Source organism: Panthera tigris, chromosome D4 (genome assembly GCF_018350195.1).
Source record: "Panthera tigris isolate Pti1 chromosome D4, P.tigris_Pti1_mat1.1, whole genome shotgun sequence".
Lineage (NCBI taxonomy): Eukaryota > Metazoa > Chordata > Mammalia > Carnivora > Felidae > Panthera > Panthera tigris.
The window spans coordinates 2,569,874-2,595,726 of NC_056672.1; the positions used below are offsets into that span (position 1 = coordinate 2,569,874).

Below are 25,853 nucleotides of genomic sequence, written 5' to 3' on the forward strand. Positions count from 1 at the left end.
GCGATTTGATAGGGATGGCACTGAACTTACAGCTGGCTTTGGGTAGCATGGACTTTTAATAATATTAACTCTTCCAATCCATGAGCCATTTGTTTGTGTCTTCTTTGATTTCTTTCAACCGCGCCTTGTAGTTTTCTTGTAAGGATCTTTCACTTCCTTGGTTAAGTTTATTCCTAGGTATTTCATTGTTTTTAATGCGATTGTAAATGGGATAGTTTTCTCTATTTTTTTCAGCTATTTCTTTGTCAGTATATTGAAATGCAACTTGTTTCTGTGTATTGATTTCACATCCTGCAGCTTCACTGAATGCATTGATTAGATTGAATAGTTTTTTAGTTGAGTCTTTGGGGTTTTCAATATATAAGATCATATCATTTGCAAATAGTGACATTTTTACATCGTCCTTTCCAATTGGAATTCCTTTGACTTCTTTGTCTTACCAGATTGCTCTAGACGGGACTTCTAGTACTATGTTGAATGGGAGCGGTGACAGCGATCATCCTGAGGCTCTCCTTCTGTTTCAATATTTTATTCAAGTTTTATTTTAAGTGATGATAATTAAAGCATTTGAAGGGGAGTCTAACTCCAAACAAAAGGGAAGACGACAATGAAACCAATAAGCTTCTAAACTGCCGAGTGGTGACCGTGCAGCGGAAGTCAGATTTAGATCCCAGGGATTGTCACCATGTGACTGCAGTGACAGACACTCTTCCCAGCTTGCAGTTGGAGCTCTTGGGGCGAGGGCAGCAAACCAGCAAGAGAGAGGATTAAGTCCTGAATCGTCGCCTTCATCGCACCCACCCTCTCTATCCCAAAATGGCATAGAAGAAACTTGACTGTACCCCACAGACTGCTTTGGTGTCAAGGACGTGGTGGAGTAGGGTAGAAAGAGGTCATGAAGATTCTTCCTAGAAACCCCTTTCAGATGAGTTTGTGCACAGCATCAAACAAGGAGCCTCTCCTCATTCAGGGCGGGAAACCCAGGTTTAAGTCTCAGAAAGTCACAATTTCATTCATGTACTTGATATGGATTTACAAAGTGCCTTCGTACTTTGTGAGTTCCCCCTAAGACTACAGGTGAAAGGATGTTTTTGGAATCAGATTTCTTATGTACCTTTGAAATGGTAACACCTTCAAGCTGAATCATCTTTAACTTGGAGGTCTAACATGGTGTTCAGCAAAATCGCATCCAGATGTGCAATATTGAAAGGCACGCTAAGTTCTGAAGTTAGCTATGCTGCAAAATAATTTTAAATCAAACAATTGTATGGTATTCATTTATGCTGGAAGTTCCAGTCCCAGACCAAGCTGGTAGCCCCGGCATTGATGTTCTTGCTGTCTGGCAGAGCTGACGACATTGGTTTGATACCCGGCTTCACAATCTGGATGTACCCTGGACCCATCAGGCTGGAGCCATTCCCTTTCACCAGGAAGCAGGTTTCAGGGTCGATCTGATACTTGGCTGGTATTCCAAAGTGAGTGTCACTGTTTCCTGCTGTCCAACTGAGACTGGCAGACTTTTCCAACTTCTTGTTCAGCTTCTGGCAAACAGAGCCTCCAGACCCTGTCCTGTCATTAACATTGATGCGAGGCTGGAATTCTTCAGTCCTGTAGCCAACTGCAAAGTTACTCTGGGTCTCTTGGGAATTTATGGTCTCAAGATTTGTCTGATGGCCAGCCAGCCAACCCTGGTAACTCAGCACACAGCACCCTGGATTGAAGGCCTGGTGATGTCAAAATCCAGGCTGATGTGCTCCTGCCTGTATCCTGCCTCAAATTTATCATCTCCACCGCCTCCGCCCAGTGTAGGTGATCTCCCACAGTAATGTTGGTGCCTAGCGTGTGGTCAGATTCCATCTCTCCACAAATGTCAGACCATATTTAGTCCATCTGTACTTGGTTTCCAGATTGCCTGTCACTTCGGTGACCTCAGGGTTGGCTGAGCCTGAGCCGGTAGATTCCAGACCATTCTCAGATTTTGTTTTCAGATCTGTTTTTTTTTTTTTAAAGGTAAATCCATAGCCCTTGGTGAAGACGATCCTGGCAGATTTGCCAAGACGTGCATACACGGGAGGCACAGCCGTCTTTTGCTTATGGGCAGCTGGGGTAGCAGGGGGCGGGGCTTCAGTGCCTGTCTGTTTTTCTTGTGTGAGTTTTATAAATTGTCTTTTAAGGAATTTGATGCATTTATATGGGAGATTAAATTCAGGGCCATAGAGTTGTTTATAGTATTCCTTTGTCATCCTTTTAACGTCCACAGGATCAGTAGTGATGGCCCTTCTTTTATTTTTGATAATAGTAATTTGTGTCTTTGCTTTTTTTTTTTTAAGTAGCTTGGCTAGAAGTTTGTCAATTTTATCAATCTTTTCAAAGAATTAGCTTTTGGAGCACCTGGGTGGCTCAGTCGGTTAAGTGTCCAACTTCAGCTCAGGTCATGATCTCACAGCTTGTGAGTTCAAGCCCCACGTCAGGTTCTGTGCCAACAGCTCGGAGCCTGGAGCCTGCTTCGGATTCTGTGCCTCCACTCTCTCGCTCTCTGCCCCTCCCTTGCTTGAGCTCTGTCTCTCCCTTTCTCAAAAATAAATTTTTAAAAAAGTATTAGGTATTTAAAAAAAAACAACAACCAGCTTTTGGTTTCGTTGACTTTCTTTGTTGATTGTCTCTGTTCAATTTCATAAATTTTTGCTGTAATTTTGTAATTCCTCTTCTTCTTTATTACTTTGGATTTAATTTTTCTCTTCTCTTTCCAGTTTTCTAAGGTGGAAGCTTAGATGATTGATTTAGAACTTTCATCTTTTCTAGCGTATGCTTTCAACAATATAAACTTTCCTCCAAGCACTATTTTCCCTACATCCTACAAATTTTGATAAGTTGTATTTTATTTAGTTGAAAATATTAAAAAGAATTTGTCTTGACACTGCTATGACCCATGTGTCACTGAGTTTTTTCATCACCAAGCATTTGGGGATTTTCCAGCTCTCCTTCTGTTACTGATTTCTAGTTTGTTCCACTGCGGTCAGAAAGCAAACGTGTGTGTTTCATGACTCAGAATGTGGTCTGTCTTGGTGCATGTTCTATGTGAGCCTGAGAGGGATATATATTCTGCTGTTGGTAAAGAATTCTTTAAACGTCAGTTAGATACAGTTGATTGATGGTGTTGTTCAGTTCAACCATGTCCTCATTGGTTTTTTGCCCACTGATCTGTCCATTACTGACAGCGGCATGCAGGTGTCTCAAAAATCAATAGTGGACTCATTCATTTATTTTAGTTCTATTAGTTTCTGCTTCATGTATTTTGACTCTCTGTTTTTAGGTACACACACATTAAAGATTATTGTGTCTTCTTGGAGAATTGACCACTTGGTCATCATAGAATGAATGCCCTTCTTTATCCTGATAATTTGACTTGCTCTGATGTCTGCTTTGTCTGAAATTATTACTACTCCAGTTTTCTTTCGGTGAGTGTTAGCATGGTTTATCTTTATCCACCCCTTCACTTTTATTTTATCTGTGTCTTTGTATTTAGAATACGTTTCTTGTAGACAGCATGTAGTTGGGCCTTATTTTTTAATCCAATTCAATAGCCTCTGTATTTTTTTTTTTGTATGTTTTGACCGTTGATGTTTAAAAGAGTAATTTATGGGGCACCTGGGTGGCTCAGTTGGTTGAGAGTCCGACTTTGGCTCAGGTCATGATCTCCCGGTTCATGGGTTCAAGCCCTGCATCGGGCTCTGTGCTGACAGCTCAGAGCCTGGAACCTGCTTCACATTCTGTGTCTTCGTCTCTCTCTGCCCCTGCCACCCCTCCCCCACACTCTGTCTCTCTCTTTCTCAAAAACAAACGTTAAAAAATTTTTTTAGAAAGGATAATTTATATAGTTTGATTAATATTGACCATATTTGTTTTCATTTGTTGCTTTTGCTCTTTGTTCCTTTGTCTTCCACTTTTTTCCTGCATTCTCTAGTTTTAATGGAACACTTATATGATTTAATTGTCCTTCTCAGCATATCAATTGTTCTTCTTTTATTACTTTTCTTAGTGGTTGCCCTTGAGTTTTCAATGTACGTTTACAACTAAGCCACATCGACTGTCAGATAAGACTGTGCTATTTCATGAGTAGTGCAAGGATCTTACACGGAGTCTTCCACCCCCTCCCCCCATCCTTTATAACATTTCTGCCATTCATTTCACTGAGCAGCAAACTATAGTCACCAAATTTGGTGCTATCATTATTTTGAACAAACTGTACTCTCTTACATCAATTAAGAATAAGAAAAATAAAATATTATATTTTTACCTTCATTTATATTTTCTGTAACACTCTTCCTTTCTTTATGTAGATCTGAGCTTCTGACCTATATTTTTCTTTTTTTCTGATGATCCTCTTTTAATGCTTCTTGCAAGGCAGGTCTACTGCTACCAAATTCCCTCAAGTTTTGTTTGTCTGAGAAGATCCTTATTTCTCCTTTATTTTTGAAGGATAGTTTTGCTGAATACAGAATTCTAGGTTGGTGTGTTTTTTCTTTAACCCTTTAAATATTTTACTCCTCTCTATCGCTTGCATGGTTTCTGAAGGGAAGTCCAGTGTCATTCTTTCTCTTGCTTTTCTGTGTGTAAGGTGTTCCCCCACCTCCTTTCAGCTTCTTCCAAGATTTTTTCTTTGTCTTTGACTTTCTGCAGTTTGAATATGATATGCCTAGGTGTCGATTTTTTAAGGTATATATCCTGCTTGATGGCTGTTAGCTTTCTGGATTTGTGGTTTGGTGTCTGTCCTTAATTTTGGAGAATTCTGTCACCAAGACTTCAGTATTTTTTCTGTTCTTCCTTGCTTCCGTTCTCCTCTTCTGGTGTTTCCATCACAGGTATGGTTTACCTCTTGTAATTATCCCACAGATCTTGGATAGGCCATTCCATCCTGTTATTAGTTTTTTTTTTCTTTTTGCATTGCAGTTTTGGAACTCCCTATTGGCATTTCTTCAAGTTTATTGTTGTCTCCTCCTTCATTAGCCACCCTGATCTGTGTATTAACTGTTTTTATAGTGTTTTTGATTTCTACTATTTTAAAAAAACTCTTTCTTATAGTTTTCATCTCTACTTTCATTGCCCATTTGTTTTTGCTTGTTGTTCACCATTTTCATTAGAACTCTACGTGCATCAGCTGTGGTTTTGAACTCCCAGTCTGCTTGTTCCAACATCTCTTCCACATCTGAGTCTGGTTCTGACACCTGCTCTGTTTTGCTCTTTCGTGTGCCTTGTAATTTTTTGTGGAAAGCTGGACATGTTTTCCCAGGTGAAAGGAATTGCAGTAAATGGGCGTTTGGTGTGGAGCTTATCTGACTTGGAGCCAGGCTGTGCTTCCTGGGTGGTGTGGCTGTAGCTGTGAGAGGCTGATGGTTCCTCTGTGTCCTTGTTGTTGTCTCCCCTGTGTATTTTGGTTTCCCTAGAGACTCTTTATTTGTATATTTATTTATTTTTAATTTATTATTATTTTTAAAATGTTTATTTATTTTTGAGAGAGAGAAAGTACAAGTGGGGGAGGAGCAGAGGGAGAGGGAGACACAGAATCTCAAGCAGGCTCCAGGCTCTGAGCTGTCAGCACAGAGCCTGATGCGGGGCTCACACTCATGAGCTGTGAGATCATGACCTGAGCCACAATTGGACACTCAACCGATTGAGCCACCCAGGGGCCCCTAGAGACCCTTTTTAAATAAAATCTAAAAGATGCAATTCTTCCCATTGTATTCTTTGGTTCTTATACAAGGGAAACATTTTATAGTCCTATGACTAGACCCCAGTCTTTTAGTGAGCCTGTACCCCCCTGGGCCATGACTTCTACAAGTGTTCCTTGGGTTTTTACCCTCTTAGATGTGACAGGCTAAAAGTAACTGATTTGGTGTCGTAGACTCTAAGTCTAAAGTTCTCTTGTCTAGCAAAAGAGCAGATGCAGGATTAAAACAAGAGATGGCTCATGTCCGGGAAAAAGACAAGAGCCCTGAATAAGGGTCCTTGCTCCATATTTATTCAGATCAGAAGGCTTGCAAACATGATGGGCATGTACAAAGAGGCAAGTAAACTAGGAACATTAACTTGTGGACATGAGGGGGGAAAGAGGATTTTGAAGATATACAGTGTTTGGGGTTTGGGTCAATATGAAACAAATCCAGGCGCCGGGCAGATGGGTAGATGGTTGTTAACAGCAGACAGAAGGCACTGTGCCTGTTTATCTTTGCCAGCCTAGGGGATGAGACAGATAGGGGAAATAACCTCAGGGTTAATAAGCCACCTTTTCTTTTGTTAACCATCTCCACTCTGGGCTGCTTTGCCTGCAGCGCAGTGGTCCAAAGTCCAATTCACCAATTTACCTAACCTGGCCCTCTTCTCCTATAAAAGCAGCTTTCTGCTATAGTACTACATTTGGGGTGCTTTCACCCTGAATATCTAATCTTGTTATTCCTGTGTATTGGGCACCTTTGTGCCGTTTCTATTTCAGGACTTTGCCTCTCTCTCTCTCTCTCTATTTTTGGGGGCTTAGCACCCCCTCCCTATTTGGGGGTGCCTTTGCACCTCCCTATTCCTGGCACCTTTGTGCCTCCCTATTCTTGGGGTGTCTTTGCCCTATTCTTGGACTGCCAATCTGGTTTACCCAAACTCGGGTGTGAGCATTTATGACTTTGTATGTCTTTATGCCTTGTTAACTCATTGGTGTAAGCCCGGGGGATTCCTAAGCTTACCCCCACAGTTTGGGTATTCCCGTTCCTCTGTGGAAGGCTAGAGGTGGCTGTGGTTGTGTGTTTTCTTTCCCCCAGGTGATAGGCTTTGGAAAATCCAATAAGTTAGGCTTTGGTGAAATAGTTTCTTCCCAGGACAGGCTGTAAAAATACAGGTACCCGGGTGTGTTTCAGAATTGCTACTTTCTCTTCATCCTGCCATAAGCAGGAGGTGATTTTTCTCCGATCCTGGGAACCTGGTATGGCTCCTGCCCATCTCCCCAAACTTTTTGAGCAGTGCTTTGCCCCATGACCTCAATTCTCTGATGGGCCCAAGAATAGTTGTTGATTTTCAGTTTCTTCTTGTGAAGATAGGAATGATGGCTTCTAGGTTCATCAGAAACCAGAAATCTTCTCCTGCACTTCTGAAGGACAGTTTGGCTGGATACAGAATTCTTGCTTTTCAGTGTTTAAATTCCAGTACTTTGAGTACATTATCTCACTATCCCATGGCCTTTCTGCTTTCTGATGATACATCAGCTGTTAACCTTCCTTATTGAGGATGTTTTACCCACGATGAGTCTGTCCTCTCATGCTTCAGGAGTCTCGGTCTCTGGTTTTATGGTATATCTGGTGTGGCTGTCTTTGAATTTATCCTGTTTGGGTCTTGTTGAGCAAATTGGTAGATAGATTCATGTCTTTTATCAAATTTGGGAGATTTTCAGCTATTGTTTCTCATGATAAACTTTTGACCTCTCTCTCTTTCCCCTCCTTCTGAGTCTCAATAGACATATATTGGTGTGCCTGATGGTGTCCCCCAAATAGCTGAGGTTTTGTTAATTTGTATTCATTCTTTCGTTTTTTTCTGTTCCTCAGACTGGATATGCCTAATTGTCTTTCTTATCTTCAAATTTACGGATTCGTTCTTTTGCCTATTCAAATCTGCTATGGAACTCTTTTACTGAATCTCTCATTTCAGTTATCGTACTTTTTATCTCCAGAATTTCCAGTTGGCTTCTTTTCATAATTTCTTTCTCTTTATTGATAGTCTTTATTTGATGGGCCATCATTCCCATACTCTAGTTTTTGTCACACAGTGTTTCCTTTATCTCTTTGAGCATATTTAAAATAGCTGATTTTATGCTAGTAATAGTAAGTCCAACATCTGGACTTTTTCAGTGAGTTCTTATTGACTGATCCCTGTCCCTCTGTGTATGGGCCATACTTTCTTGTTTCTTGGCATGCCTCATAATTTTTTGTTGAAAACTTTACATTTTGTATATTATAGCATGACAGCTTTGCACTCTCCCCCTTCCCCAGGTTTGTTGTTCTTGCTTCTTATTGTAGTAGTGGGTAGTGGTTGTTTGTTTAGTGACTTTTCTGAATGAATTTTGTAAATCTGTATTCTTTGTCACGTATGGCCGCTGAACTGTCTGCCCCGTTAGCTTAGTGGTCAGCTAATGATTTAGCAGAGATTCTTTAAATGACCAGGACAAAAAAACAAACAACCCCCCCAACTCCCAGTGTTTACTGAGGGGCTGGTGTTGGGGCATAGCTTCAACACTTAGCTTTCCCAGAGCCTCAGGGTCAGCCACAGGTGAGAGCTTACAATCTCTCCTGAGCCTGTATGTAGCCTTGGGCATGCATGTGGTCTTCTAGAGTCCCAGAAATATGTGGGAGCTTTTCACAGCCCTTATTCCCCAAAGCTCCTTATTCCCTAGTCTTTCTGCCCTGCCGTTTTGGCCAATGTATTTGTGATCCATTAGCCACTGCCTCATGCATCAGTGACTAAAACATATGCCTGGAAAGGTTTTCAACAAGTGACTCCCAGATAGCAGCTTTATCATTAGGCCAGAAACCCAAGCCCTCTGAGCATGTCTTCCAAGAAATCTCCAAACAGATCAAATAATGGCAATTCTTTTCAAGTAAGGTCCATTCTGCCCCTCTGGTGCCCATCCCAGGATGTACTCTGTTATTTTCTTTTATTTTTTAAAAATTTATTCTTTTTTAAAAAGATTTATTCACCTTTGAAAGAGAGAGACAGAATGCGAATGGGGAAGGGGCAGAGACAGAGGGAGACACAGAATCTGAAGCAGGCTCCAGGCTCCAAGCCGTCAGCGTGGAGCCTGATGCGGGGCTCAAACTCACAGACTGCAAGATCATGACCTGAGACGAAGTCGGCCGCCCAACTGACTGAGCCACCCAGCCGCCCCTCTGTTATTTTAAAGGCTAACACTCATTTGAGTCCTGCGGTACTTACCCTGCAGGGCTAGGGTAAGTTGAAATGTTGCTTACAGATATTCAGGCATTTTTCTGGAATGAATGTCCCCCAGGTTACCACAAGGTTTGGGGCAGATTCCAGAGTTCCAAAGGAGTTTATTCTGCCTCTTTTTTGTTCCATTGATTTTTATGCAGATGTGGATTTGTGGAGTTCCTTACCCTAACAATTTTTGCTTTCATCACTCAGGAATGAGTTTCTTAAGAGAGAATATGTTCTGTATTTTATTACTTTACGTACTGAGCAAACGTTTGGTCACAGGATAGACGTTTGCTACATACTTGTTGCATAAATGAACTCATGGATCAGTAGGAATTGAAAACAGAGACGTTGAGAAGCTTGGCCGTGACTGGAAGTAGGTATGCGGTGCCTAGGAGGGTGAGTAGTTTTGAGAGAAGTTTTTTGTTTGTTTTTAATTGAACACGTTTATAGGATGTGGGGAGGAAACCACTGAAGAGGGAACATTAAAAAAGTCTCTCTTTACTACGTGACTGTGTTCACCATCTTTGTTCTTGGCAATGGTGTGACTCTGGCGCTAAGTCAGTCTGTGGTTCACTTCATCCTGAGCTCTTTCCTTTCACATCTGTTTGCTTAGTGTCCCTACAGTAGATATTTATGGGTAAATGGATTCTTTTTTACAATGCTTTTTTAAGATAGAATTCACATACCATAAAATTTCACTCGTTTTAAGTGTATGCTCCAGTGAGTTTTAGTTTATTTATAGAGTTGTGCAACTATCACCACTATTACCCAATTTTAGAACATTTCCACCGCCTCAGAAGAGTCCCTTGTGGCCACATGCAGTCCTCCCCACCCCTTCACCCCTAGTCTTTGGTGAGCATGGATTCACTTTCCGTGCTTGTGGAGTTTAGGTTTTGTGCTCACCGTGGGGGCTCGAGTGTGGCTCGATGGTCCTTCCCAGGCAGAGCCGAGACCCCCATCCACCCTGTGGGCTCCTACCACAAGCCAGGTTAGCTGGGAAACCTCAGTGGACTCTTCTCAACAAGGATGCTTGCTAGAATAAAGCCCATTTCCCCAAGTCAACCAACATACGCTGTAAATTAGCTTTACCTCTCCCCCTTCTACAGTGACTCTAGCTACAGAGAATTCTTGGGAAAATTGAGAAAATAGTCCCTTCAGACCACGTGTCTGTAGGCTAATTGTATTGTGGAATCCTGACTGAGAAAGGCCGTAATGAGAAAGCTTGGGAAGTGGGATCAGGCTTCCAGAGACTTCCGAACGAGGCGTTACTTCCATGCCTAGCTGTTGTGTGGAGCTAAGGATGCAGGATTCCTGTCCTGGAGGAGCTGATAGCCCGTAGGGGTTGCTGATGCCAGGCTCACGTGACACCTCAGAGAGGAAGATAACGGATCCCCAGGTGGCAAGAGGATCGTCCCCTTCCTCATTGGCTCACTGAGAGGAGAGAAAGTTAAGCTGGCTTGGGGAGGGGGGGTGCTGGGCAGATGTTTCCCCAATCTGTATTCTTCTGGGGAAGAATGTCTTAAATTTCTCCCAACAATGTTTTCAAGGAAGCCACAGACCAGCATCTTATTATGCAGGAGAGTTGTCAAGCTGGGTTGGGTCTCATCTTCAGTGGTAGCGACCTTGTTCAGGAAGCGGACCTCTGGAGGGTCTTGGACTCCTTGGGGAACCGCTGGAAACACCAGTGTGTTTAGTCAAATATACAGGAATATGTATTTGTATAACATGAAGTGATCTCAAGCACATCACAAAATACCCACAAGGCATTTGACTAAATATCCTGCTAGGTCTGGTGTTTCTTTCTTTCTTTTTCTAATGTTTATTTTTGAGAGAGAGAGAGAGAGAGAGAATGAATGAATGAATGAATGAATGAATGAATGAATCTGAAGCAGGCTCCGGGCTCTGAGCTGTCAGCACAGAGCCCAACGCCGGGCTTGAACTCACAAGCTGTGAGATCATGACCTGAGCCGAAGTTGGATGCTTAACCGACTGAGCCACCCAGGCACGCTGGGTCTGGCTTTTCTGTCATTTGCTGCCAGCTCTTGCTGGACAGTTGACACCAGGTTGCAGATTTTAGGAAAAGTTTTTAGGATAAAAATTCAAAATTGGGAAAATTCTGTCCAATATTTGTGTGCACACATGAAGTGGTCAAAGATGGCACCATTTTCCCCTTGTTGGGGCAGGGAGAGCGGGCATTGTTTGAAAACTGCTCACTGCAGTGTAGGAGCTCTCCTTCTCTATCCGCTGCCTGCTGGCCATTCTTCTTCCTTTTCCGTGGGAGGGGGCTGTGTCCTGGCCTCTTGTTGCCTCCCTCTGTGATGGGGAAGCAGAGGGGGAAACCCAGTCGGCTGAGAGTTCTAGACCCAGTTGGTGCATCGTCGCCTGATGACTTTGGGCAAGCCAAAGATCTCTTTTGCTTTATTTTCCTTATCTGCAAAATAGAAATGATAATATTCCCTTGCTGATGTCACAGTATTTTTCCCATGAAAATCAAGTGAAGGAAGTCATTAATGTGTGAATATAAAGGGTAATTACTTGTTTTGCTTGAAGATGATGCCCTCACTGTCCAGTCTCTCCCCAGGCCATAAGGTGATGGATTCCCTGTAATAGCTGCCTCCGTGATGGTCCCTGGGGATCCCGCCTTGTGGGATTCGTGCCCTGCGTGCTTGTCATCACACGGTTGTATAGTGTATTGTTCTATGTGGCCAGTAGGATGTGGCAGGAGTGATGTCGTATCACTTGAGATTAGGCTATAAAAGATCACTGGTGATCACTTACTCTGGGAAAGCCAGCCACCTTGTCACCATCTGCTATTCTGTGGAGAATTCCACATGATGAGGCCTCTGGCTGGTAGCCATCTGATTGAACTTCGGAGTAGCTGTTTCCTAGAAGTAGACATTCCAGACCGCAGCCCTGGCCGAGAGACCCTAAGTCAAAGAGACCCCGCTGAGTCGTTCCAAGACTCCTGACTCTCAGAGACGACTTTATGAGTTGCTAGCATCTGGTTTCGGCCACTCTGTTCTGGGGTAAGTTGTTATGCTGCGATAGGTAACTAGTACGTTCCTCAAATAGAAACGTGTATGCATTTGCCCACAGAATCCGTGCTGGTCACATGGAGGGTAAGTGAAAGCAAAGGAGGGAGTGGCTGGAAGGCAGAGCGTAGACGTCGTAGACGTGCACGTGAAGCTTTCTTCCCCACCGAGGCCGCGTGTCCTGCACAGATGCCCAGAGCAACCCCACAAGCACCCTCTCCCCAACTTGCGTGACCCGCCAGCGGGCGTGTTTCCGGGCGTGAAGGCCAGAGCCATGGTTTCAAATGAGTCCTGCCTCGCACCTCTCCTGAGCAACACGGCCCCGCGTGCGACCCTCAGCCTTTGGAGGGATAGGCGACTTCAGAAGCCCAAATCGAAAAGGCATAATCTCACTGTGAGGAGGTCATCCTGTCTTCCCGGGGGACCTCCATCTACGCCTTCCTGTGTCTGCGCATGCTTTTCTTCCCGCCCTGAGCCGGGTCCTGGTTGCCGCCCTGGGGTGGCCCAAGGAGTGGCTGTTACGGGGACCGGTGTGGCTGTGGGGCCGTGGGCCGAGGCGGCTGTCTCTGTGTCGGGCTGGAGCCTGCAGTTCACGGGACGTGCAGCTGGAGGTCAGGGCCTTTCATCGGCGAGCTGGACACACGCCTCTGGCACAGGAGTCAGGCCTGCTGACGGGGTGTGGGGGGAGAGGGCAGCAGTGGGTGCCCGTGGGGTGAGCCACCAGGCGAGGGCCGTGAGTGAGGGACACGCGGCTGCTGCAGGCGGGCCTGTCTGCTGCGCCCTGACCAGAAATGTGCGGGAGAGGGGGCTTCTGGGAGAGGTCGGGCCTGGCCGTCGCCTCCCTGGGAAGCCACCACACCTGTCCCCCAACACCTCGCCCACTCAGGGCCAGGTAAAACAAGCCCACTACAAATCACTTTGTCGTTACTCCTGCTAAGGGCAGTACTCAAAGTTGGTACTCCTCCTGAGAGTGGTACTCAAAGGTTTGGTGTCAGGCCAGTTTTCTGCTCATGAAGATTATCGAGGGTCCCACCGATTTTTGTTCGTGCAGGTTATGGCTATAGATATTTGTCATTTTAAAAATTAAAGGAATGGATGTATATTAACTTATGTATAAATAAGAATAATAAACTATCACGTGCTAAAATAGATGACATCTTTTAACAAAAATAACTAATTTAATAAAAATAAAAAAATTTAGTGAGAAAGAGGGACATCATTTTACATTTGCAAATATTTTTAACGCCTGCCTATTAAAGGTCCTTCAGTGCCTGTTCGTTAAGAATCTCCTTCTGCCTTCAGTGATACTCCCCGTCGTGTGACCTCTGTCATGATACCCCTCATTGTGTGGCCTCTGTCGTGATACCCCTCGTCGTGTGACCTCTGGAGAGTTCCCCTGTACACATAAGAGAGTGAGAGGGAGAAAGTGATTAGGAAAACAGCTGTGACTTCACAGAGCCCCCAGAAGGGGGCAGCGCAGGAGTCCGGGCGTGGATGCCGCCCTCCATGTGCCCAGACAGAAGCCTGTCCTGGAGCAGCGTGCACGGCCTTGGAACGGGTCAGCCTTGCGGGCAGCCTCACTGAGTTCCAGGACCGGTTTCGACACACCCCCAAAGTCGTGCTGGGAGACGTGGCCTCCGTGTGGACCTTTCCCCATCTCGGCGCCTCACCCACCCCTGCCATGTCCACCGGGTGGACCTGAAACCACGTCCCCGCACCGCTTGCCTGCTTATCACTGTGGCTCTGTCTTTCACGTGCTGTTACTTTCTGGGTTGATTATAAGGCAAAACTCTTCTCCCGGGAGGTATATTTGTCAAGAAACCGACTGCTGCTCAAAATGATGATGTGAAGTCTTATAATATCCTTTTTATAAATCAAAGCCTTTATTTGGAAAAAGAGTCCTCTAAAAGAGCCACATTTTCTTTTCACCCTGGCCCTCAGCACAGTTTTGAGAAATGTTTTGGAGAAGTACCAGCTTGTGATACCAACTGCCCAGACATTGTTTGGACACAGGCGCATTTTTATGGTCGTTGCCCTGTCACTGAACCTTTATGGAATGAAGACGATGGCACGGCCAAAGTTTTCCCTAAAGTCAGGTTTCAAAATACGACATGATTTTCTTTAAATACAAATTAAAGTTACAAGCACTTTCTGTATCCTGTCTTTCTGTGTTCTAAAACTGCTGCCTACTGCTCGTACCCAAACTGGATAATGCAGGATACTAAGAAGTCACCTGCGAACGTACTACCCAGACATGGTAGTGAATGTCCTCCCGATCACTTTTCTAAGCCTGTGTCTGCACATGCATATATATGCTTAGTATCATGCATGCATTTACATCTGTATGACTCTGAAACAAAGTGGGGTATGAATTCAGCGTCTTGAACGACAGGCACCCACTCTGAGCTCTCAGAGAGCTGAGGCTCCCTTGCTCATCAGGCCCTTCCAGGAGGGAGCAGAAGGTGCCTGGACACAAAGTAGCTTGGAGTCCCGATAGTCGGGGAAGGGCAATGGGGTCAGGTGGGGCGTGGGACCTCAGGCATCGCTGACTCCCCGTGCGGAGAGGAGAGACGTGTGCCCACCTCAGCTGCTGGCGAGAGGCATGGCAGGGCCGGGAGCTCAGCCTCAGAGAAGGGGTGGGTCTCGGAGGGCAGGAGTGGCCGGGAGGCAGGGCTGGGCAGAGGGAACCTGGCATGCCCTCCTCTGTAGGTGCTCCCCTTTAGAAAGGAAGAAGGAGCAGTGGGGAGACGGGGAAAAAGCACGTGAGCAACTGGGAATGTGCGTGTGTATATGTGTGGTGTGCGTGTGTGTTCCTGTGTGTGTACTTGTGCATGCACTGTAAGGAATGGCTTGTGTGGCTTTGGAGACCTGCAGCCGCAGACCTGGGAGCTGGTGGTGTGGGTCGGAACCCGAGCGGGAGGCCCTAGAGCGTGAGCACAGCAGATGCACATTCTGATCCTGGGGCAGAGAGACTGGGTCCCGCTCAGCAGCCAGGAGGAGAGGGGTCACTCCCCTTTCTGCCATATTTATGCCTCAGTGCACTGGACGAGGCCTACCCTCACCGCTTTGCTCAGTGCAGATTCAGGTGTGAACCGCCCGGGGGTGGGCATCACGTTTAACCACGTACCTGGGCATCCGCGGTCCAGTCCAGTTGACATATAAGATGCACCATCACGCCCCAGGAGTGCGACAGATCTCCCGCCCCAGGCATAGAGCCCAGAGCTTGTCCTGGTCGGCTGCTCCTGCGGACCCCCATCCTGGTCTAGAACTGGCGTCACGGGAGCCTGAGTCCAGGTGGGGGTAGGAGGAGCACCCCGCGGGCTGGTGCCTGGAGTGGAGACCAAGGCTGAGAAGGACAGTCCCGGCTGGACCGTCCGTGAGGCTCCCTGTGCCCTCTGGATCAAATCCACACTCCTCCCCGCGGCTCCCCGCACTTGGCGGCTCCCCCCACCGCTGCTCCTTTGTCTTTTCATTTGTCCGTGGATGAAACTTAGGCTGTTCCCGCATTGGACGGTGGCTGCAAGTACATAGAGCGCAGGTTCCCCTCCAGATCCTGTTTTCACTTCCTGTGGGTTGTACCCAGAATGGGGTTACTGGATGTGGGGTAGTTCTATTTTTAACTTTCTGAGGAATTTCCAAACTATTCTCCTGAGCGGCTGCACCAGTTTGCATTCCCACCAACAGTGCAGGAGGGTCCCTTTTTCTCCACGTCCTCGCCAGCATCTGTTGTCTCCTGAGTTGTTAATGTTAGCCGTTCTGACAGGTGTGAGGTGGTATCTCATCGTGGTTTTGAATTGCATCTCCCTGATGATGAGTCATGTTGAGCATCTTTTCACGTGTCCGTTGGCCATCTGGATGTCTTCTTTGGAGAAAATGTCTATTCAGTACCTGTTTTAAATCAGATTTTTTTTTTTTTTTGCCATTGAGTTATGTGAGTTCTTTATATATTTTGGATATTAACCCATTCTCAGATATATGATTTGCAGATCTCTTCTCCCATTCTGTAGTTGGCCTCTTAATTTTGTTGATGGCTTCCTTTGCTGTGCAGAAGCTTTTTAAGTTTGATGTGGTCCCACATGCTTATTTTTGTTTTTGTTGCTTTTGTATTTGATGTCGAATCCAAAAAATCATTGTCAAGAGGCTTACTTCCTACATTTCCTTCTAGAAGTTTTATGGTTTTAGGTCTTCTGTTCAAATATTTAACTCATTTTAGTTGGCTTTTGTGATTATGATATAAATAGGGGTCTGGTTTCATTTGTATGCATGTGGATGTCCAGTCTCCCCCAACACCATTTACCGAAGGGATTGTCCCTGCCCGTTGTATGTTTTTGCTCCTTCGTCATAGATTAAGTGGCCATGTGAGCACGGGTGTATTTCTGGGCTCTTGATTCCACTCCATTGGTATGCACGTCTGTTTCTAGGCTAGTACCAAACTGTTTTGATTACCACAGCTTTGTAGTACAGTTTGGAATCAGGAAGTGTGATGCCTCCCGCTTTGCTCTTTGTCCTCAAGATTTCTTTAGCTATTCGGGGTCTTTTGCGCTTCCATACAATTATTAGGAATTTTGATCTTTATACTGTGAGAAATAGTAATCCTTAAAGCAAGGATTGTTCTAAGCAACTGAGATTTTCAGGAAGATGCCTCTGGCTTCAAGGTGGAGAACAGCTCGGTGGGGCTTCCGAAGGGGAGGAAACTGGGGCAGGAAACTGAGTCAGGAAACTGGGGCACATTTCTGAGTGAGAGATGAACCTGGTTTGTGCTGGAATCGGAGAGGGTCGGGAAGAGACGGCTGACCTGAGACAGTAGGTGTAGACAGAGTTTGCATCCTAGGAGATGAACCACCGAGTTCACATAAACCCCTCTGTAAGGGGAGTGTTATTTTTACAGGGTGAGCGTGTTCATAAATACCGTTTCTCCCTAGAGGGCCGGGCATTGCACGCAGTGCCCTGGACAGAGAGGCTGTTTGTTGACTTGTTCCGGCAAGGACGTCAGCCTCTGTCTTCTGCCCTCGACGAGTGCCTGTAAAACACTGGGAATGAAAAACCTCACTCCAGGGCTCTGTTCAACAGCTCTGGAATCGGTGAGCCTCAGAATCAACGACGAGCATTCCTGGGCCCAGTCTCCAGGGTTTCTGGTTCAGTCAGCGTAGGGGAGAGCCTGACGATTTTCAAATCTTGGGTCTTGATGAGCATCGTAGTGCGGACCATTTACAAAGCACCGGACAGGCACGCCGTGAACGTAGATCGTGTTTAACCACGTACCTGGGCATCTGCAGTCCAGTCCAGTTGACGTGTAAGATGCACCATCGTATGCGTCCATACGTTTTTATGAAGAAGAAACGAAGTTTACGTTCCTGGGGTATGCCACGACTCTTGCTGTGAAGTGGGGTGGATAGCCCATCCGGTTCGTTCTTGGAGATGCTCGTCAGATACGCTGTGGAAATCTTCAGCAGGAGCCTGGGAGGGACCCCCAGCTCCGCTCCTGCTCCACTGCCCAGCTCTGGCAGATTCCTAGTGGGACCGCACACCGGGTGGCTGTCTGCCTCTCCCCTCCCCCTTCTTCCCCACGACCTTGGCGCCACACCTGTCCCCAGATGGGGCAGCAGGGTGCTGACGCTCCCGTGTGCACCACTGACTGCTCAGGTTGCACCAGGTGTGGGATTTCCGGAAGGAGGATTCGTGTCTGCTGGCTGTTGGCTGACCTCGCAGACAGCCACAATGTGTCAGGAGGAGGCGTGGGGAGGAGGCGACCTGTCGGAGACCCTGTGATCCGAGTTTTGGGTTCCCCCAGGCTCCTTGGCAATAAGCAACGCATGGCTCATTCACACGTTCCACTCCTGAAATTTCCGTGGAAAGACGGTTGCGCACAAAAATCTCGTAGTTTCCCAGAGTAACCGTAGGGATGGGGATGGAGAGACCGTGGAGCCAGAGGTGAGTCGGCTTCTGCCTGAACCGCAGAGGGGTCAGCCTGCAGGTGCGGGTGAAGCCCGCGGAGGCAGGGCAGACTCAGTCCAGGCTCTGAGCAACAGTGCAGCCCAAGCCGTGGCCACAGGAGAGAATGTCGGGTCCGGTGATCAGGAGGTTCTCCTTGACCCTAAGGTGAAGCTGGAGGAGTCGTGGGTCTTGTATCTGGGGATGTGAGGTCATGGAATTGGAGTCTTATGGGCCCTCGCTTCTGCAGGGGATGGATGCCGGCAGGAGGGCCTGGAGGTTGTGAGAACTGGCCGGTGAGGCTTGACCAGACACTCCCTGCACTCTGGTTTCCAGGATCTAATTTTACCTGTGTGTGGCCAGGCCAACAAAAGGTGCACTTGGGGCGATGTCCATTACCTGAATGGTCAGAGTTCTGTTATGGCCCCAATACAGCCAAAGCATCCATTGGTTTGAACCAAGGCAAAGACCGGAGAGTGTCTGACCCGCTCTCTGGCGTTTCAGATGATGTCCATCCAGCAAGAGTTCACTGCACACCTAGAAGAGAAGTCCCTGGGAATTCACGTATTGTTTGTTCATGTCTCCATGTAATGAACCTCCCTGCAGGATGCCTCAGCCCGGGAAATAAATATGTCTTGTGTGCCTGGATAAATGGGGTTCATGGTCACTGGAAGGACAGACTGGGCCCTCTGGGGGAGGACCTACCCAGCATCTTCCTGGAAGCACAGGGCAGCACCTGTGGTACCACACGTGGTCACGGGGCACATTGGACATCGATGCCCAGCCTGGGGGCAGTACCTCAGCCGGTCATCTGGGGCCGGAGTACATTTGTGTCCCAGTGAACCATTTGACCAGCAAACATTCACTGAGCTCCCGGTATCAGCCAGCAGTGTCCAGGTGCACGGGACACCTCTGTGAGCAGCCGTGCAACAACGCCTACCCTCCACGGGGACACGGGTAGTTACAATAAACGCAGGTATCGCATGCCGGCACCTTGTTCCACGTGCCAAGAAGGGAATGAGCGGGACCAACCACCAGGGGGCAGCCTCCCCCCAGCCTAGCTCATGCTCCTCCCCGGGGGTGCGGGTCCTCACAGCAGCTACCGCTGGGTTGGGCCGCGGCAATTTGCCAAGAGCGGGTCCCAAGATCGTTGCCTGTCCTGATACAGGGGGACACCAGAGGGCCCTAGAAGGGGGCGCAGGACCCATGCCTCCCCTGCTGACCCAGCCCTCAACAACCAGCTCCCCAACCCCAGAACCTGATCCCAGGCTGGCCCTGGTGGAGGGGGGGCAGGCAGACTGTCCTTCAAAGGTAGCCTGTCCCCCTCAACAACCAGCTCCCCAACCCCAGAACCTGATCCCAGGCTGGCCCTGGTGGAGTTGGGGCAGGCAGACTGTCCTTCAAAGGTAGCCTGTCTTCCGTGCAAAGTGGGAGCCAGAAGTAAGCAGCTGTTCTCTTAGAGTTTTGTAAAGACATATTATCAGCGGCTATCTCCCTCAACTTTAGAGAGTTAATACCAGAAACATTGAGCAGGTTTAAACACTTCCGGATACAGTTAAAGATCTGGAGTCAAACTTTTAAAACTAAAGTAACTTTGAAATGAGGTAACAGTCGGAACATTCAGTGAGGATCTGGATTAGCAAAGTGTGTCCCCAGGCTGGGATGGTCCTGAACACCTTGCCACCAAGAGCGGTTTCAAAGGAGGCAATTAGCAGCGAGCTGCGTCTGTGGCCCTTTAAACAAGACACAGGCAAGCTTAGCCGTTCCCTGTCACTCGACTGCATTTCTGTGCACGTCTGACAACATGCTCCCCCTTGTCATTCTGTCTTTCTGGTCACGAGTCCCTCTGGTTTGCGCCGTCCGGGCATCTCAACATGGGCGAAGCTGCGTTTCCACCCTGTTCTCATTCTCAGAGTGCACTGACTTTTCATTTCCTGGCATTGGCTTTCTGTGCAACCCTGTTTTACCCAGCATGCAGAGCAGGGCCGGCTTTAAACATTTACAGAGTTGTTTCTCCACAGGGAAGCACATGCTGGAAAGAAACACGATTTCACGAGATGAGACTGCAGTGGCGGTTGGGGGCTTCACTGCAGAAGTGTTTTCTTGTCCAGAACAGTCCTGGAGGTCCAGTTGTGACATGGTATCTGGACAATTTCTGTCCACTCTGTGCAGAGAGGGTGGTTTGTGAGGGATCAGCCTGACTGGGAACTGGCTGTTGTCTAATAAGCCCGACGTGAGAGACAAGGCAAGGGGCGGTACGCGAGGGTAGTTTCCCTTTACGTGTAAACACACACACATTTTTAAATCAGCGCATAATGGATTATACCATAATGCTGCTTTTTTTTTTTAATGTTTATTTTTGAGAGGGAGAGAGCGAAAGAGTACAAGCGGGGAGAGGCAGAGAGAGAGGGAGACACAGAATCCGAAACAGGCTCCAGGCTCCGAGCTGTCAGCACAGAGCCCGATGCGGGGCTTGAACTCACGAGCTGCGAGATCATGACCTGAACCAAAGTCGGATGCTCAACCAACTGAGCCACCCAGGCGCCCCATCACTTTTTTTTTTTTTTTAAGAAAAAAATGAGACGGGCGTTCTTCCACGTCCTTACACACATCCTGTCGTTCTTGGTAGAGATGCGTGACGCTGCAGGGAGGGGCTGCGCCACGATTTGCTAGGGTCCCGCCGGGTGGACATCCAGGTCGCCTCCACCCCTCTGCCTTTGTTACAAGCGCTGAACGTTCGGCTTCAGGGCCGCCGCCTGGAGAATGTGTGCAGCTGGATTCCCAGAGTCAGGTTTCTGCAAGGCCGCCCTGTGAGGGTTTGCTTCACTTTCCGCCCCTCTTGCCCGCCTTGGCACCAGGGGCTGCTGCCAACCTGCCTGGGGAAAGCGACCTTATGGCTTTGATTTACCTTCCTCCTTCCTCCTCTCCATGGTCGCGTCGCATCTTCCATGAACTGCCGTGAGCTCTTCGGGGAGTTTTTGACAACGCCCACCCCGCAGAGCTTTCTCGGTGAGACTGAGGCTTTGGCATCCCGCGGGACTTGCCAGGACGCGTTGAACTGAGTGGATCTTTTTCCAGGTTGCCGAGCACACACTGCATCAGGCGGGACACCGGAATTCTTACGCAATTCTTATGTAATCCTGTGATTCAGCTGCCATTCATGAGAATCTGGGACCGACAGGGTGAACTCACGTTTCCAAGGTTAATATCCCGGTGGTATTAACCGCTAGATTTATTAGTATTAAGCGAAGGTGCCTATGCTGCGTAAGGAGTCTGCAGTGTTAATGAGGAAGGAACGGCTACCGGCCGAGTTGGATAACTTACTAACGCGTAAAAAAACCCGAAAAGCTTTGAGCTCACATTTTTCTTCTTCTGTCCCCAAAAAGGTCTTGCCTCATGTCCACTCTCAGGACGGAAATGACTTGCACAGCTGCTCTTCCTCCCTGGCGTGATGTGTGTGTGTGAGTAATTTGTGCATTCGTGTGTGTTACACCACACTATTTGGGACACTGCCCAGGGAGGAGGCTGCAGGCATGGAGGGACCAAGGAGGGGGTGGTGGCCTGCAGGAAGACATGTCACAATGCCGGAAAGCCCGGGTGCGAAGCTGCTTGGGGGGGCGGGTGGTGGCATCCTCACAAACCTGCAGGGAGGTGGGCCACTTCCCCCACAGTGGGCCATGTGGACGGAAGAGCAGAAGACCTTCCAGAATATTCTTCTCAGCGTGACGCCCTCAGGACGGCCATGTGGCCCCACGAAGAGCTGGGGGCAGGTTCCCACAAAGACAGATTGAATTTTCCACCAGCTGAGTGGGATGGAGATTTTGACTCAGATTTCATTTGATTTAGGGGGGAAGATGAGACATTTCTAGCATTCCCACGTTACTGGTTGCAAGTTCATTTTTACTACACAGAGAGAATGTGTCTTAGGCAGTTACTATGCATCCGAGGTATTAATCAACAAAAGATGCAAATGAATACAATATTTTTAGCGTTGTGAGCACATGGATAAATGGGTACCAGACCACTAGACAATGAGGGTTTGATTGAAACTTTGCATCTGGTTCCTATTAACTGAAATGGAGACAAAATACGCATTCAAGGTTTCCTGCCAGTTAATTTAAAAAGCAATTTGGAATTCATGGGCCTCAGCTGAAGTTTGGTTTCAGGGATCCCATGGGCCATAACGAGCTGGCCAGCCTCCTAATTTCTTCTCCGTGTTGTAAAAGCAATAAGGACCACCTCTCGGACACGACAAGTGGCCTTCCACTGCCCATCTGTCAGACACAGACCCCCATCTCCGTAACTGTTCCCCGCGGTGGGTCGCTGGGATGCAGTCGACTCTGTGCTGCTGGAAATAATGGCAGCCACACCTGGCTCCACGCTGCCACAAACCACCAGTAGCCCTCCAAGGGACTGCGGCATCTGCCCTCAGTGGGCCCGCCCCCCAGCAGCCCCAGAAAGCTGGCCACTGTCCTTACTTTCCACATCGGTTGGCAAAAGGCTGTATCATTGCTCTGATTTATACTTTACAGTCACTGATGATTTTGAACACTTGCCCACGTGCTCATTAACTAGCTGTTTGGCTGGTGTTGTGAATCCACTTCAGTGGCAGCTGGCTTGCACATTTTAATCACTTCCGTCCGATGTACAAGGAAGACACAGAATCCCATTTCCCTACACCCTATCTTGTCTTCTCACACGATGGGAAAGGAAACCTAAGATTTTCAAAGAAAGGAACCCGCATTTTAGAACAGCTCCTTCCCAGGATGTGCCCAGGTGTTCCCATGCCCACTCTCCTCTGCTGCTGTGGCTGTGGGCTCCTGGCCCTCTTGTGGCGCCTGGGGCCTCCCCGGGGTCATCTAAGAAACCAAATTCCCATACGAAAGTAGGGGTTTAAATGCAGCGCACTTTAATTTATTTTTTAAATGTTTATTTATTTTTGAGAGAGACAGAGCATGAGCAGGGGAGGGGCAGAGAGAGAGGGAGACACAGAATCCGAAGCAGGCTCCAGGCTCTGAGCTGTCAGCACGGAGCCCGACGTGGGGCTTGAACCCATAAGCTGTGAGATCATGACCTGAGCCGAGGTCAGATGCTTAACTGACCGAGCCACCCAGGCGCCGGTATAGTGCGTTTGGAGACTCATTTTTAACTGGTTAACAGTGCAACCAGCAGGGAAGACAAACCAAGTAAGCTGAGCTGTTTAGAAGGCTGTTGAAGAAGTTGGGACTTGTCCGGTGGGTTTAGAAAGGACGCCTGGATGAGACCGCTGCTGTATCTGAGTGTGTGGTTGTCACCTTCTGCAGCCGTAGGGAGAACAGAGACAGCACTGGGCCCCAGCTTCCTCCGGACGGTCAGCTTTGGCATCGACTTGGCTGAACTACAGTCCCCAGCTACTCAATTAAACACTCATCTAGGTGCTACTGTGAAGGTGCGTTGCAGGTGTGATTAAAGTCCCTCATCAGGTGACTAAGTAAGGAGGATTAGCCTAGAAGACGTGGGTGGGCATGATCCAATCAGTTGAAGGGCCTCGTGAGCAGAGCGGAGGCTTCCCTGAGGAAGAAGAAATTCCACCCTGGACAGACTGCGGCCTCAGCCCGTGCACACACATTCCTGCCCTTCCACACAGCCTGTCCAGTAGAGTTCACACTCACCTGGTCAGACTCCAGGTTCGTGTAAATCAGTTCCTTGTGACGGCACTCTTAATGTGTACCTCCTAGCGGTTCTGTGTCTGTGGTTGGGCCCTGGCTGACATGCTCCCAGCACCCTCGTCGCCTGCCTCCCCCCGCCTCCGCTCTGAAAGTACCCTCCCCACATCCACCCTCTCGTTTCCCTGGAGTCACAAGGGCAGACACAGCAGAGAGAAGGGTCAGTTACTGTAAGGAACATAAACCAGAGGCATCTTAAATGTTTCTTCCTCTCTCCCTCCCATCCAACATTTCATTATGAAAATTGTCAAACTACAGAAAATGTGAAAAGTTTGTAGTTAACACCTCTTCAACCCGCATTCTACCATTGACGTTTTATTACACTTTCATCTGTTACACATTCACCCGTGTATTCCTCTACTTGTCCATCAACCTTATCTTCTTGATGCATTTGAGTCTCGTGCCTTAGACCACTCGGCCATCCTGACACCCTCTTCTTGATGCATTTGAAAACAATTTGCTGACATTAATGGCTTTCTTCCTCAGTACTTCAGCATGTACATCACTAATTAGAATTTAGTATTTGCATGGAGCTCTTTTGAGGAAAATTTTATAGAATTAAATGCATAAATCTTAAGTGTACCTTTCAATGAGTTAAAAAAATTTTTTTTTCATGTTTATGTTTGAGAGAGAGAGACAGAGCATGAGTGGAGTAGGGGCTGAAAGAGAGGGAGACACAGAATCCGAAGCAGGCTCCAGGCTCTGAGCTGTCGGCACAGAGCCTGACGTGGAGCTTGAACCCACGGACTGTGAGATCATGACCTGAGCTGAAGTTGGACGCTTAACGGACTGAGCCATGCAGGTGCCCCTCAACGAGTTTTAACAACTGCATTCACCTGTGTGACCCGAACTTCATCAACAGGATATTTACATCACCCCAAAGTGTTCCACATTCCTCACCAGTCAACCCTTGACTCACCTGAGAATCGAACCCTGGGCTGATTCTCTTTTCCTCCAGAGATATAGTTTCCTTGTTCAAGAAATTAATCAGTATGGAATCATAAAATGTGTGCGCCTCTGTGGCTGGCTTCCATGCGCCATAATATTTTTGAGATTCATCCATGTTGTTGGATGTACCCATTGTTTGATCCGTGTTGCAGCTGAGAAGCATTTTGTTGTGTGACTGTATCACCGTGTACATTCTGTTGACGGACGGCTGGGTTGTCTTTGTCCATTACAAGTAAGGCTGCTGTGAACATTCCTGGATGGGTCTTTCTGTGAATATAGGATTTTCATCTCTTGGGTTAGTATCTAGGATTGAACATGCTGTGTCATCTGGCAGGTTTACGTTGAGTTTTCTGTGAAGCCGCCAGAACTCTCGGTAGATTTACACTTCCACCAGCAGTGCTGGGGGGGTTCTGACTGTGCTGTATCATCACCAACATTTGATATGGTCAGTCTATCATGTTTAGCCATTCCAGTGAGTGTGTAGCAATGCCCTTTTTGGCTTTAATTTATGCTTCCCTGGTGACTAATGATGGTGAGCCCTTTTTCATGGTAACATTGTCTTTTGATCATGTGCTTACAAACCCCTGAATCCACCCCAGCTTTGTTGGGGCATCCTGGAGAGCTTGTCAAGTTACATTGTGAAATTCTGTTTTAAGCAGTGTCTTCAAAAAGCCTAGGTGGGATTCTTGACTCCAGTGGGGAATCTGGAGGCAAAGAGACTTACACAGATTCCAAGTACCCAGCAGAAGTGGCATCCTAAAAGGGCAGTAGAGACCAGGTCTGCAGTTGGGTGAAAGGAAGATGAGTAATGGGGCCAGTAGGATCATGGGGACAATGTGATCATGGGGGCCGTTGAGATTATGAGGGGGCAATAGAATCATGGAGCCAGTAGGACCATGGGGCCAGTGGGATCATGGGGACCTTTGGGATCATGGGGGGCAACAGAATCATGGAGCCAGTAGGACTGTGGGGCCAATGGGATCATGGCCAGTGAGGATCATGGGTGCAGTGAGGACAATGGGGACTAATGAGGTCATTAGTCCTGAGAATTATGGGTCTTTTGTCCACTTCTGTGTATCAGCAGTGGGTTACGTAGGGGTGTTTGGGCTGGACTAACTATGCAGGGACATTTATCCAATTATGGCAACAGATTTTTTCTTATGAATTAATGCCTGATATTCCTGTAAGAAAAATATTGAGCCTTTTCCTGTCATACTGACTATAAACACTCCCCCATTCTGATGTTTAAGATTCCAGCTTCTTGTGTAGT

At 47.5% G+C, this 25,853-nt stretch overlaps 1 protein-coding gene and 1 pseudogene across 1 annotated transcript in view; one reads left to right on the forward strand and one right to left on the reverse strand.

Moving 5' to 3' along the window:
* The window catches only part of S1PR3 (sphingosine-1-phosphate receptor 3), a 256,049-nt gene that overhangs the window by 50,178 nt on the left and 180,018 nt on the right, over positions 1-25,853 (forward strand). The window lies entirely within an intron of this gene.
* LOC102966088 lies at positions 1,279-2,243 on the reverse strand (annotated as a pseudogene).